We start from the raw sequence: 11,450 nt of genomic DNA, 5'->3' as shown, positions 1-11,450 counted from the left end.
ACACTTGTAATACCTGTTTTGAAAGTAAAAAAAAAAAAACTGCTACAAAGTTCTGTTATCAAGGCAAAACACAGCACTGCATTTGACATAACTCCAATAAATACTGTGCTTCTTTCACAGAACTGGTTGAATTAGTCCCCAAAGGTCAAAAAAACAAGTTGACAGTTCAGTACATTATCTGCTTGGCCCATATGGAAAGCACTGAAATTTCTAGCTTCCACAGAACACTTTGCAGTGTTCAAGGAGCAGTTGAATGGCATTTTCTAGTCTGTGATTCAAATGGCCCCGTCTACCTTAAGAGGGAAACATCCTTTTTGAAGTGAAATTGGCTAGTCTCTACATAGGAATGCAATTGTAAAAGAAAAGTCCAGAAATTTGCTATTTCTCCTTCCCCCCCAAAAGTCACAGAATGGCATCTAAGATTGCTGAATAACTTTTAGACAACAAAGAACCCGAGAATGTTGAGAGAAGACTAACAGAAAATGGGTTCTGAAGGTGATATAGACTGAATATTTGTGTTCTTCCAAAATTCATATTGAATCATAACCCCAAGTGTGATGGTATGAGGAAGTAGGTAGGGCCTTTGGGAGGTGATAAAGTCATGAAGGTCAAGCCCTCAAGAATGTCATTAATGCTCTTCTAAGAAGGGACATAAGAATTTGCTCCAACTTTCTGAGTTCTGCCATTTGAGGATAGAGTAAGCAATCAGTCTGCAACCTGGAAGAGGACCCTCACTAGCACTTGAGCTTGCTGGCACCCTGATCTAAGATTTCCAGTTTCCAGAACTATGAGAAATATATTTCTGTTGTTTACAAACCACCTAGTCTATACTATTTTATTATAGCAGCCTGAACTAAGACAAAAGTAAACTTGTTTACAGTAACAAGGTATTTGATATTCTTGTTTTTGTTTTATTTGGCGAGAATAACTTCTTAGCAAATGAAAAAAATACTGATTGAATTCAATTAAACAATCAGCTAGGCTTCAACAGTATCTGTACCGAGAACTTCCAGATGCACAAGCTGGATTTAGAAAGGGCAGAGGAACCAGAGATCAAATCGCCAACATCTGTTGGGTCATAGAAAAAGCAAGAGAATTCCAGAAAAACATCTACTTCTGCTTTATTGACTACGCTAAAGCCTTTGACTGTGTAGATCACAACAAACTGTGGAAAATTCTTAGAGATGGGACTACCAGGCAGCCTTACCCACCTCCTGTGAAACCTGTATGCAGGTCAAGAAGCAACAGTTAGAATCAAACATGGAACAGTGGACTGGTTCAAATTGGGAAGGAGTATGTCAAGGCTGCATATTGTCACTCTGCTTATTTAACTTATATGCAGACTACCTCGTGAGAAATGCCAGGCTGGATGAAGCACAAGCTGGAATGAAGATTGCTGGGAGAAATATCAATAACCTCAGATATGCAGATAACACCACCCTTGTGGCAGAAAGTGAAGAGGAACTAAAGAGCCTCTTGATAAAAGTGAAAGAGAAGAGTGAAAAAGCTGGCTTAAAACTCAACATTCAAAAAACAAAGATCAAGGCATCCAGTCCCATCACTACACGGAAAATAGATGGGGAAACAATTCACAGTGATTTGGGGCTCTAAAATCACTGTGAATGGTGACTGCAGCCATGAAATTAAAAGATGCTTGCTCCTTGGAAGAAAAGCAGTGACAAATCTAGGCAGCATATTAAAAGACACAGACATTACTTAGCCTACAAAAGGTCCATAGAGTCAAAGCTATGGTTTTTCCAGTAGTCATGTATGGATGTAAGAGCTGGACAATAAAAAAGGCTGTGTGCTGAAGAACTGATGCTTTTAAACTATGGTGTTGGAAAACTCTTGCGAGTCCCTCGGACTACAAGGTGATCAAACCAGTCAATCCTAAAGGAAATCAAGCTTGAATACTCATTGGAAGGACTGATGTGGAAGCTGAAGCTCCAATACTTTGGCCACCTGATGCAAAGAACTGACTCATTAGAAAAGACTCTGATGCCGGGGGCTGGGGCAGCGGCCGAGATGAGCTAGGCCAGGCTCGGGGCCAAGGGCAGCGGCCGATAGGAGCTAAGCTGGGCGGGGGCCGGGGGCGGAGCTAGGCCGGGCCAGCTAGCTAATCTGATCACATGAACCAGTTCAGTTCAGTTCAATTCAGTCGCTCAGTCACATCCGACTCTCTGCGACCCCATGAATTGCAGCACGCCAGGCCTCCCTTTCCATCACCAACTCCCGGAGTCTATCCAAACCCATGTTCATCGAGTCGGTGATGCCATCCAACCATCTCATCCTCTGTCGTCCCCTTCTCCTCCCGCCCCCAATCCTACCCAGCATCAGGGTCTTTTCCAATGAGTCAACCCTTCGCATGAGGTGGCCAAAGTATTGGAGTTTCAGCTTCAACATCAGACCTTCCAATGAACACCCAGGATTGATCTCTTTTAGGATGGATTGATTGGATCTCCTTGCAGTCCAAGGGACTCTCAAGAGTCTTCTCCAACACCACAGTTCAAAAGCATCAATTCTTCAGTACTCAGCTTTCTTCACCGTCCAACTCTCACATCCATACATGACCACTGGAAAAACCATAGCCTTGACTAGACAGACTTTTGTTGGCAAAGTAATGTCTCTGCTTTTAAATATACCACAGCCTTGTCTATCTCAATGAAACTAAGCCATGCCCTGTGGGGCCACCCAAGACAGATGGGTCATGGTGGAGAGGTCTGACAGAATGTGGTCCACTGGACAAGGGCATGGCAAACCACTTCAGTATTCTTGCCTTGAGAACCCCATGGACAGTATGAAAAGGCAAAAAGATAGGACACTGAAAGATGAACTCCCAAGGTCAGTAAGTGCCCAATAAGCTACTGGAGATCAATGGAGAAATCACTCCAGAAAGAATGATGGAATGGAGCCAAAGCAAAAATGATACCCAGCTGTGGATGTGACTGGTGATAGAAGCAAAGTCCGATGCTGTAAAGAGCAATATTGCATAGGAACCTGGAATGTTAGGTCCATGACTCAAGGCAAATTGGAAGTGGTCAAACAGGAGATGGCAAGAGTGAACGTCGACATTCTAGGAATCAGCGAACTAAGATGGACTGGAATGGGTGAATTTAACTCAGATGACCATTATATCTACTACTGTGGGCAAGAATCCCTTAGAAGAAATGGAGTAGCCATCATGGTCAACAAAAGAGTCTGAAATGCTGTACTTGGATGCAATCTCAAAAATGATAGAATGATCTCTGTTCGTTTCCAAGACAAACCATTCAATATCACGGTAATCCAAGTCTATGCCCTGACCAGTAACGCCAAAGAAGCTGAAGTTGAACAGTTCTATGAAGACCTACAAGACCTTCTAGAACTAACACCCAAAAAAGATGTCCTTTTCGTTATAGGGGACTGGAATGCAAAAGTAGGAAGTCAGGAAACACCTGGCATAACAGGCAAATTTGGCCTTGGAGTACAGAATGAAGCAGGGCAAAGGCTAATAGAGTTTTGCCAAGAGAACGCACTGGTCATAGCAAACACCCTCTTCCAACAACACAAGAGAAGACTCTACATGTGGACATCACCAGATGGTCAACACCGAAATCAGATTGATTATATTCTTTGCAGCCAAAGATGGAGAAGCTCTATACAGTCAGCAAAAACAAGACTGGGAGCAGACTGTGGCTCAGATCATGAACTCCTTATTGCCAAATTCAGACTTCAATTGAAGAAAGTAGGGAAAACCACTAGTCCATTCAGGTATGACCTAGATCAAATCCCTTATGAGTATACAGTAGAAGTGACAAATAGATTTAAGGGACTAGATCTGATAGACAGAGTGCCTCATGAACTATGGATGGAGGTTTGTGACATTGTACAGCAGACAGGGATCAAGACCATCCCCATGGAAAAGAAATGCAAAAAAGCAAAATGGCTGTCTGAGGAGGCCTTACAGATAGCTGGGAAGAGAAGAGAAGCGAAAAGCAAAGGAGAAAGGGAAAGATATTCCCATCTGAATGCAGAGTTCCAAAGAATAGCAAGGAGAGATAAGAAAGCCTTCCTCAGCGATCAATGCAAAGAAATAGAGGAAAACAACAGATTGGGAAAGACTAGAGATCTCTTCAAGAAAATCAGAGATATCAAGGGAACATTTCATGCAAAGATAGGCTCGATAAAGGACAGAAATGGTATGGACCTAACAGAAGCAGAAGATATTAAGAAGAGGTGGCAAGAATGCACAGAAGAACTGTGCAAAAAAGGTCGTCACAACCCAGATAATCACGATGGTGTGATCACTCACCTAGAGCCAGACATCCTGGAATGTGAAGTCAAGTGGGCCTTAGAAAGCATCACTATGAACAAAGCTAGTGGAGGTGATGGAATTCCAGTTGAGCTATTTCAAATCCTGAAAGATGATGCTGTGAAAGTGCGGCACTCGATATGCCAGCAAATTTGGAAAACTCAGCAGTGGCCACAGGACTGGAAAAGGTCAGTTTTCATTCCAATTCCAAAGAAAGGCAATGCCAAAGAATGCTCAAACTACAACACAATTGCACTCATCTCACACGCTAATAAAGTAATGCTCAAAATTCTCCAAGCCAGGCTTCAGCAATACGTGAACTGTGAACTTCCAGATGTTGAAGCTGGTTTTAGAAAAGACAGAGGAACCAGAGACCAAATTGCCAATATCCGCTGGATCATCGAAAAAGCAAGAGAGTGCCAGAAAAACATCTATTTCTGCTTTATTGACTATGCCAAAGCCTTTGACTGTGTGGATCACAATAAACTGTGGAAAATTCTGAAAGAGATGGGAATGCCAGACCATCTGACCTGTCTCTTGAGAAACCTGTATGCAGGTCAGGAAGCAACAGTTAGAATTGGACATGGAACAACAGACTGGTTCCAAGTAGGAAAAGGAGTACGTCAAGGCTGTATATTGTCACCCTGCTTATTTAACTTATATGCAGAGTAGATCATGAGAAATGCTGGGCTGGAAGAAACACAACCTGAAATCAAGATTGCTGGAAGAAATCAATAACCTCAGATATGCAGATGACACCACCCTTATGGCAGAAAGTGAAGAAGAACTAAAGAGCCTCTTGATGAAAGTGAAAGAGGAGAGTGAAAAAGTTGCCTTAAAGCTCAACGTTCAGAAAACTAAGATCATGGCATCTGGTCCCATCACTTCATGGGAAATAGATGGGGAAACAGTGGAAACAGTGTCAGACTTTATTTTTCTGGGCTCCAAAATCACTGCTGATGGTGACTGCAGCCATGAAATTAAAAGACGCCTACTCCTTGGAAGGAAGGTTATGGCCAACCTAGATAGCATATTTAAAAGCAGAGACATTACTTTGCCAACAAACGTCCGTCTAGTCAAGGCTATGGTTTTTCCAGTGGTCACGTATGGATGTGAGAGTTGGATGGTGAAGAAAGCTGAGCACCGAAGAATTGATGCTTTTGAACTGTGGTGTTGGAGAAGACTCTTGAGAATCCCTTGGACTGCAAGGAGATCCAATCAATCCATCCTAAAGGAGATCAGTCCTGTGTGTTCATTGGAAGGACTGATGCTGAAGCTGAAACTCCAATACTTTGGCCACCTCATGAGAAGAGTTGACTCATTGGAAAAGACCCTAATGCTGGGAAGGATTGGGGGCAGTAGGAGAAGGGGACGACAGAGGATGAGATGGTTGGATGGCATCACTGACTCGATGGACATGGGTTTGGGTAAACTTCGGGAGTTGGTGATGGACAGGGAGGCCTGGCATGCTGCAATTCATGGGGTCGCAAAGAGTCGGACACGACTGAGCGACTGAACTGAACTGATGCTGGGAAAGATCGAAGGCAGGAGAAGAAAGAGATAACAGAGGAGGAGATGGTTGGATGGCATCACTGACTTGATGCACATGGGTTTGGGTAAACCCCGGGAGTTGGTGATGGACAGGGAGGCCTGGCATGCTGCAATTCATGGGGTCGCAAAGAGTCGGACACGACTGAGCGACTGAACTGAACTGATGCTGGGAAAGATTGAAGGCAGGAGAAGAGATAACAGAGGATCGATGGTTGGATGGCATCACCGACTCAATGGACATGAGTTTGATTAAATTTCAGGAGTTGGCAATGGACAGGGAGGCCTGGTTTGCTGCAGTCCATGGGGTCACAAATAGTTGGACATGACTGAGCAACTGAACAGCAAACAATCAGTAAACTTTTTGTCACCCTAGCTAGCAAAATAAAATTACTCCTTAGAGAGTGAGCCAAAGAGGTGATGGTGGTGAAATACATCAGAAATGTAGTTTTAAAAAATATGTAGCAGCTTCCCTGGTGGTCAGTGGGAAAGAATCCACCTGCCAATGTAGGAGACATGGGTACGATCTGTATAGAGAAGATCTCACATGCCAAGGAGCAATTAAGCCTGTGCACCACAACTATTGATCCTGTACTCTAGAGTCTGTGCTCTGCAACAAGAGAAGCCATTGCAGTGAGAAGCCCATGCACTGACACAAAGAGTAGCCCCCACTGACCACAAGAGAAAAGCCCATGCAGCAACAAAGACCCAGGAGAGCCCAAAATAAATAAATAAAAATTTAAAAATATATACACAGCCTAAAAGCTTTCATATTTTTTCAAAATGGCATCCAATGATTTTTAAGAGAACTATTACTTTTCCTGGGGAGATTAGCTTTTCACTGCACAATGACATCTCAAGATTCTTAGCAGATACATTAAAGACCTTGCACCTCATGTTGTTGGCTCATATGAAGAGAGATTCATTTTGCAAAGGTCAAGATGGAAAAGTACTGTAAATTGATCATAACTCTCCATAAAACAGACATTTCATATATTTGTAAGAAAACAACAATGCATTTGTTTACCATAATGAGGTATGACATTTGCTTGAAGTATATTCTTAGTATTATTAGGCAGAACAAAATATTTCATAAATTTAAAATAGCGAATATATATTTTTCCATATTCTGTTTAAAAATACTGGAATCTGTACATATTGTATAAGATAATTATTTGGTAAACTTATTTCAAAAAAAACTTTTATTGTGAAAAATTTCAAACATATACAGAGGAACAGTGAATAGTATGTGTGTGTATGTGTGTGTGTGTGTTATGCTCAGTCGTGTCTGACTCTTTGCGACTCCATGGACTGTACCTTCCAGGCTCTTCTGTCCGTGGAATTTCCAGGCAAGAATACTGGAGTGGGCTGCCATTTCCTTCTCCAAGTGAATAGTATAGTGAACCTTAAGTACTCACATATACTCATAAGCCAGCTTCAACAAGTGTCGACTCATAGCCAGACTTGTTTCACTACACTCCCACTGACTTACCAAGCCATTTTTTTCTCAACAGATTTTTTGAAGCAAATTCATGGGCCTCTTATGTTCCTACTGTTCTTGCTGGGTGGATGAAGATGGCAAGGTCCTGACTTCTTTTACCAGGTCCATTTCTCAAAGTTGGTTATGTACTCAGGAACCTTAAGAAATGAGGTAACATCTCCTCCCCACCCTTCCACACACCACTCCAGCCCTGGACAAGGAGTAGGTTTTTGCTCTTGCTCTTACTGCTTGCTATAAAACTAGTGAGTTTCCCAAGATCAGCTTTCCACAGCTGTGAAGCAACTCAGTACGTGTGTAGGCATCCCCTGGACCCATCTGTGCTACCCCAGTGGCACCCGAGAGCAAGATGCCGATGTTTGTGTTGGTTATTGTGTCATGAGTAATAAAGACCTTTGTCTCTGACCCAAGGCCTTGAGTATTCTCTCAGGCTCCACAAAATAATAAATGGCTAATTTACTAGATTGTAGGTCAGGTAAAATCAATCCCAGATCCAACATGTATCATTTTATCTGTACATATTTTCGCATACAGTTTTAAGATACAAGAACGCAAAAAAAAAAAAAAAAACCAGGTAAGACGACTAAATTCTACAGATCTGCTACATGACATTGTTCCTTAAGAATATTGTATTGTGCACTTCAAAATTTGTTAAGAGGAAAGATTTCATATTAAATGTTCTTGCCACAATAGAAAAATCACTATTGTTGCATATAAAAAACAGATAATAATTCTTTAATAGCATTGAATATCCCCAATCATGTTCAAATTCCCCCACTTATTTCTCTCTCTCTCTTTTTTAGTGTATTCAATAGGCATACAAATAATTGTATTGAGTTATATTAACTTTTAAAAATTTATTATGATAAAAAATATATATAACATAAAATTCGTATAGTTTTTTTTAAGTGTACAGTTCAGTGGCATTAATGAGTCACCATGTACCACCATCACCACCTGTTTCTAAAACATCTACATCTCAGTGATTTTGAATCCTTGGTATCTTTTAATCTATTGGTTTTCCTTTCCCATTGTGTTTTTCCTTGAAATTTATTTGCTGAATAAAATTAGGTTATTTATACTACACACTTTCCCAAAGTTTGGATTTTGCTGTTTTCATAACTGTTTCATAAGCTTCCGTGAAGAGGCATATAATATCTGTTTCCCTTTTTGTGATGTTAAGAGTCATTTGTGAACTTCCCCGGTGGCACAGTGGATAAGAGTCCGCCTGCCAGTGCAGGGGACACAGGTTTGATCCCTGGTCCAGGAAGATGCCACGTGCTGTGGAGCAACTAAGCCCGTGCACCACCACAACTCCATGCTCTAGAGCCCAGGAGCCAAAACTACTGATCCCACATGATGCGAGTACTGCAGCCCGCAAGCCTAGAGCCTCTGCTCCACAACAAGAGATGCCACTGCAATGAGAAGCCTGCACATCACAACAAATAATGGCCACTGCTCACTGGAACTAAAGAAAGCCCTCTCACAGCAACGAAGACCAGCTCAGTCAAATAAATAAAAGAATAAATAAAGTAGCACTCTTAAAAAAAAGTCATTTATGACCATCGTTTAGATCTTTTAGTTTTTAGGTGTGCAAAACGGTGATACTTAAATTCTATCACTACTTTTTAATGGGTGTAATACATCCAGAGAGGAGCAGTTGCATAGTACTCCATTGTATGGATATGTATTGCACCTGTCTAAACAGAATGTTTCGCAAGTCAGAAGATCCTGTTTAGCAAACACATTTTTATTGTGATTAGTTTTCAAACACAAGAGAGAATTTTGTTGTTGTTTTTGCTGTTCTTTGTTTTATACTCACAAAAGGTAAGGAGTATACTCAAGACTAAAGTTGCATTTGCAGAAAAGTTAAAAACTACTTCCGTATGATAATATGAGTAAAATTTTCACCCATCAAAATAATTTTTATCACTAACGTGGGTCTTTTGTTAAAAGGTACCCTAGAGTTATGAATCCAGAAAGAAACAATCTTAGTATGGACAAGCAATTTCAGTCTCCTTTTCTTCCAAAGAAGAGTGCTGAGAGCTGGGGAGAGCCTCCTTTACATGTTTCTTTTTTTATGCATGGTTCTAAAATTAAGCACAGTGCTTTTTTGGTGATAGTACATGCCAGGATGGCATATTAGAACATTTTCATTATATCAAGACTGAGACACATCTGTTCAAGTGAATCATTTACCAACTCAACTGACTCATGTAGCAGGGATAAGAAATTAAAAAACTATCATATGGATTGAATCACATGATCCCTATTCCTTTGCCACTTACAGTATTAATTAAGCTTTCATTTTATCCCTTACCATAACACCTGTTAACTCACATTTGGTATTTGCTGAAACTTCTACATGCTGGGAATTACAGTAGGTGAAAGGTCATGTGACAAAATAGTTCTGAAAATTTTGAAATTTGCAAGGATTATTTCTTTCTCTGAGTCTCTCTCTCTCTCTACTCAAAGGGACCAAGAGTCCCTTTTTGGTCCACATGCATATTTGATAGTATAGTATAATTTTATGTCAAAAACCCTGTTTTCATGTTAAAAATGTAAGAAAGCAAAGATCAACTAAATTAGCATGAGGGGAATGAACTTGTGGGGAAATGAATTCAAAAGCCTACCTTCTAAATCAAAAAGTGAATGTGGGAAGCCTGCTATATATGTTTACCAGTGTAACTTAAATTTGTTTGTTTTAGGAAAATATTGCTATGAAACAAGTGATTCCATTGATGGCTGGAAACACATACTTATCACAGGAATCCAGGCTTAGCTGGGGGCCTCTGGCTCAGGGTCACCCACGCGACTGCCATCAAGCTGTGGGCAGGAGCTGGATAGTCATCTCAAGGCTTGACATGGGGAAGAGCCACCTTCCAGATCCCTCACGGGGCTGTTTTGCATGCCTCAGAAGATCCATTTCCAGGTTCAGTCACATTGGCCTCTCCACAGACAGCCTGGAGACATAGAGAAGATGGTTGCCTCCAGAGTGAGCGATCCAGAGAGCAAGAGAGAGCACCTGAGACAGAGCCCCCAGAGTGACACCCCTTCATATCTTCCATATTCTACTCCTTAGAAAGGAGTCCTGTGTGCAGCCCAAAGGGGAGAAGATCACACAAGATATGAACACCAGGAAACAGGGGTCAGGGGTGGCCATTTTAGAGGCTGCCTACTTCAGTTTGTTTATTTTAAATATAAATTCTAAAAACAGAAACTACCTTCTCATAGTTAAAAATTTTAAATATACCAGAGGGTATGTAGTAAGAAGTTTCCCTCACCTCCCTGTCACTCAGTCCCCTCATTGAGCAAACACTTATCCGTTTCCTGTGGCTCTTCTCACAGGCTTTCTGTTAAACGGGAAATTGAAAGAGTGGGGCTCCATGGGTATGAACAGAAGCCGCTGTCATCGCCTCCCCTCCATCTTGCCAATTCAGTCCTGCTTTGTGGAGATAACTCTCCCCCACCTCTTGGGTGCACGTGAGGTGGTTACTATGCCTTTTCCTCTCCCTATTAGATAATAAACAGTCCTCCAGATATTTTTAGTCATAGCATGGTTTTGTATCAGAGGAAATGTTGAATAGCAGTTGAACTGACTGAACTTTAAAGTTAAATCTTCTGCCCTGTCCTCTCTCTGGCCTCCTTCAGGCTGGATGCCTGCAGTGAGAAAAGGTGGGAGTCTGTGGTCAGCGCCTCTGTTCCTCTCTTTTGTACTTCTACACCTGCTCTTCTGCCTCCTTCTGGCTCCATTCGGTTGCCTTTGTCTCTCTCTGGGTTAGGGGATGGGAAACCAGTAAAGGAGCTCTTTTTTTTCAGAGTCAGATTTCCTCCTGAAACACTCAACTGTAGCTTTCCTGATGTTTCCAAAGTCTCTCCTCCATTTTGAAAGCAGCCTCCTGTCAGTGAGTCTCACTGGAGAGTGTTGCTGCAGGACATGTTAACTGTGCAGCAGAATGTTTACACGTGTCTAGATTCTGACACTTGCTATGAGGTAACTTGATAGATTTTAGTATTTCCTTTTAATTTTTAAATTTTGATTGTTAGATTTTGTTGATTGACCACAAAGATGATGACCGGAAGCTTCACTCTAAGTAATAGGACTGAATTGTT

General features: G+C 41.5%; 1 long non-coding RNA gene across 1 annotated transcript; it reads right to left on the bottom strand.

The window, feature by feature from the left end:
• Nucleotides 1-9,069: 9,069 nt before the first annotated feature.
• Nucleotides 9,070-11,280, bottom strand: LOC145538574 (uncharacterized). Its single transcript, XR_014077038.1, has 3 exons — nucleotides 11,185-11,280; nucleotides 10,622-10,690; nucleotides 9,070-10,300 (listed from the first exon to the last, which is right to left on the bottom strand). It is a non-coding gene; the product is annotated as an uncharacterized LOC145538574 (long non-coding RNA).
• Nucleotides 11,281-11,450: the final 170 nt, after the last annotated feature.

This window comes from Giraffa tippelskirchi, chromosome 2 (genome assembly GCF_054371585.1).
Source record: "Giraffa tippelskirchi isolate mGirTip1 chromosome 2, T2T-mGirTip1v1.2.pri, whole genome shotgun sequence".
NCBI classification, from domain to species: domain Eukaryota; kingdom Metazoa; phylum Chordata; class Mammalia; order Artiodactyla; family Giraffidae; genus Giraffa; species Giraffa tippelskirchi.
Note: the sequence above shows the minus strand (reverse complement) of the source record. Positions and strands in the feature narration are given on the sequence as shown.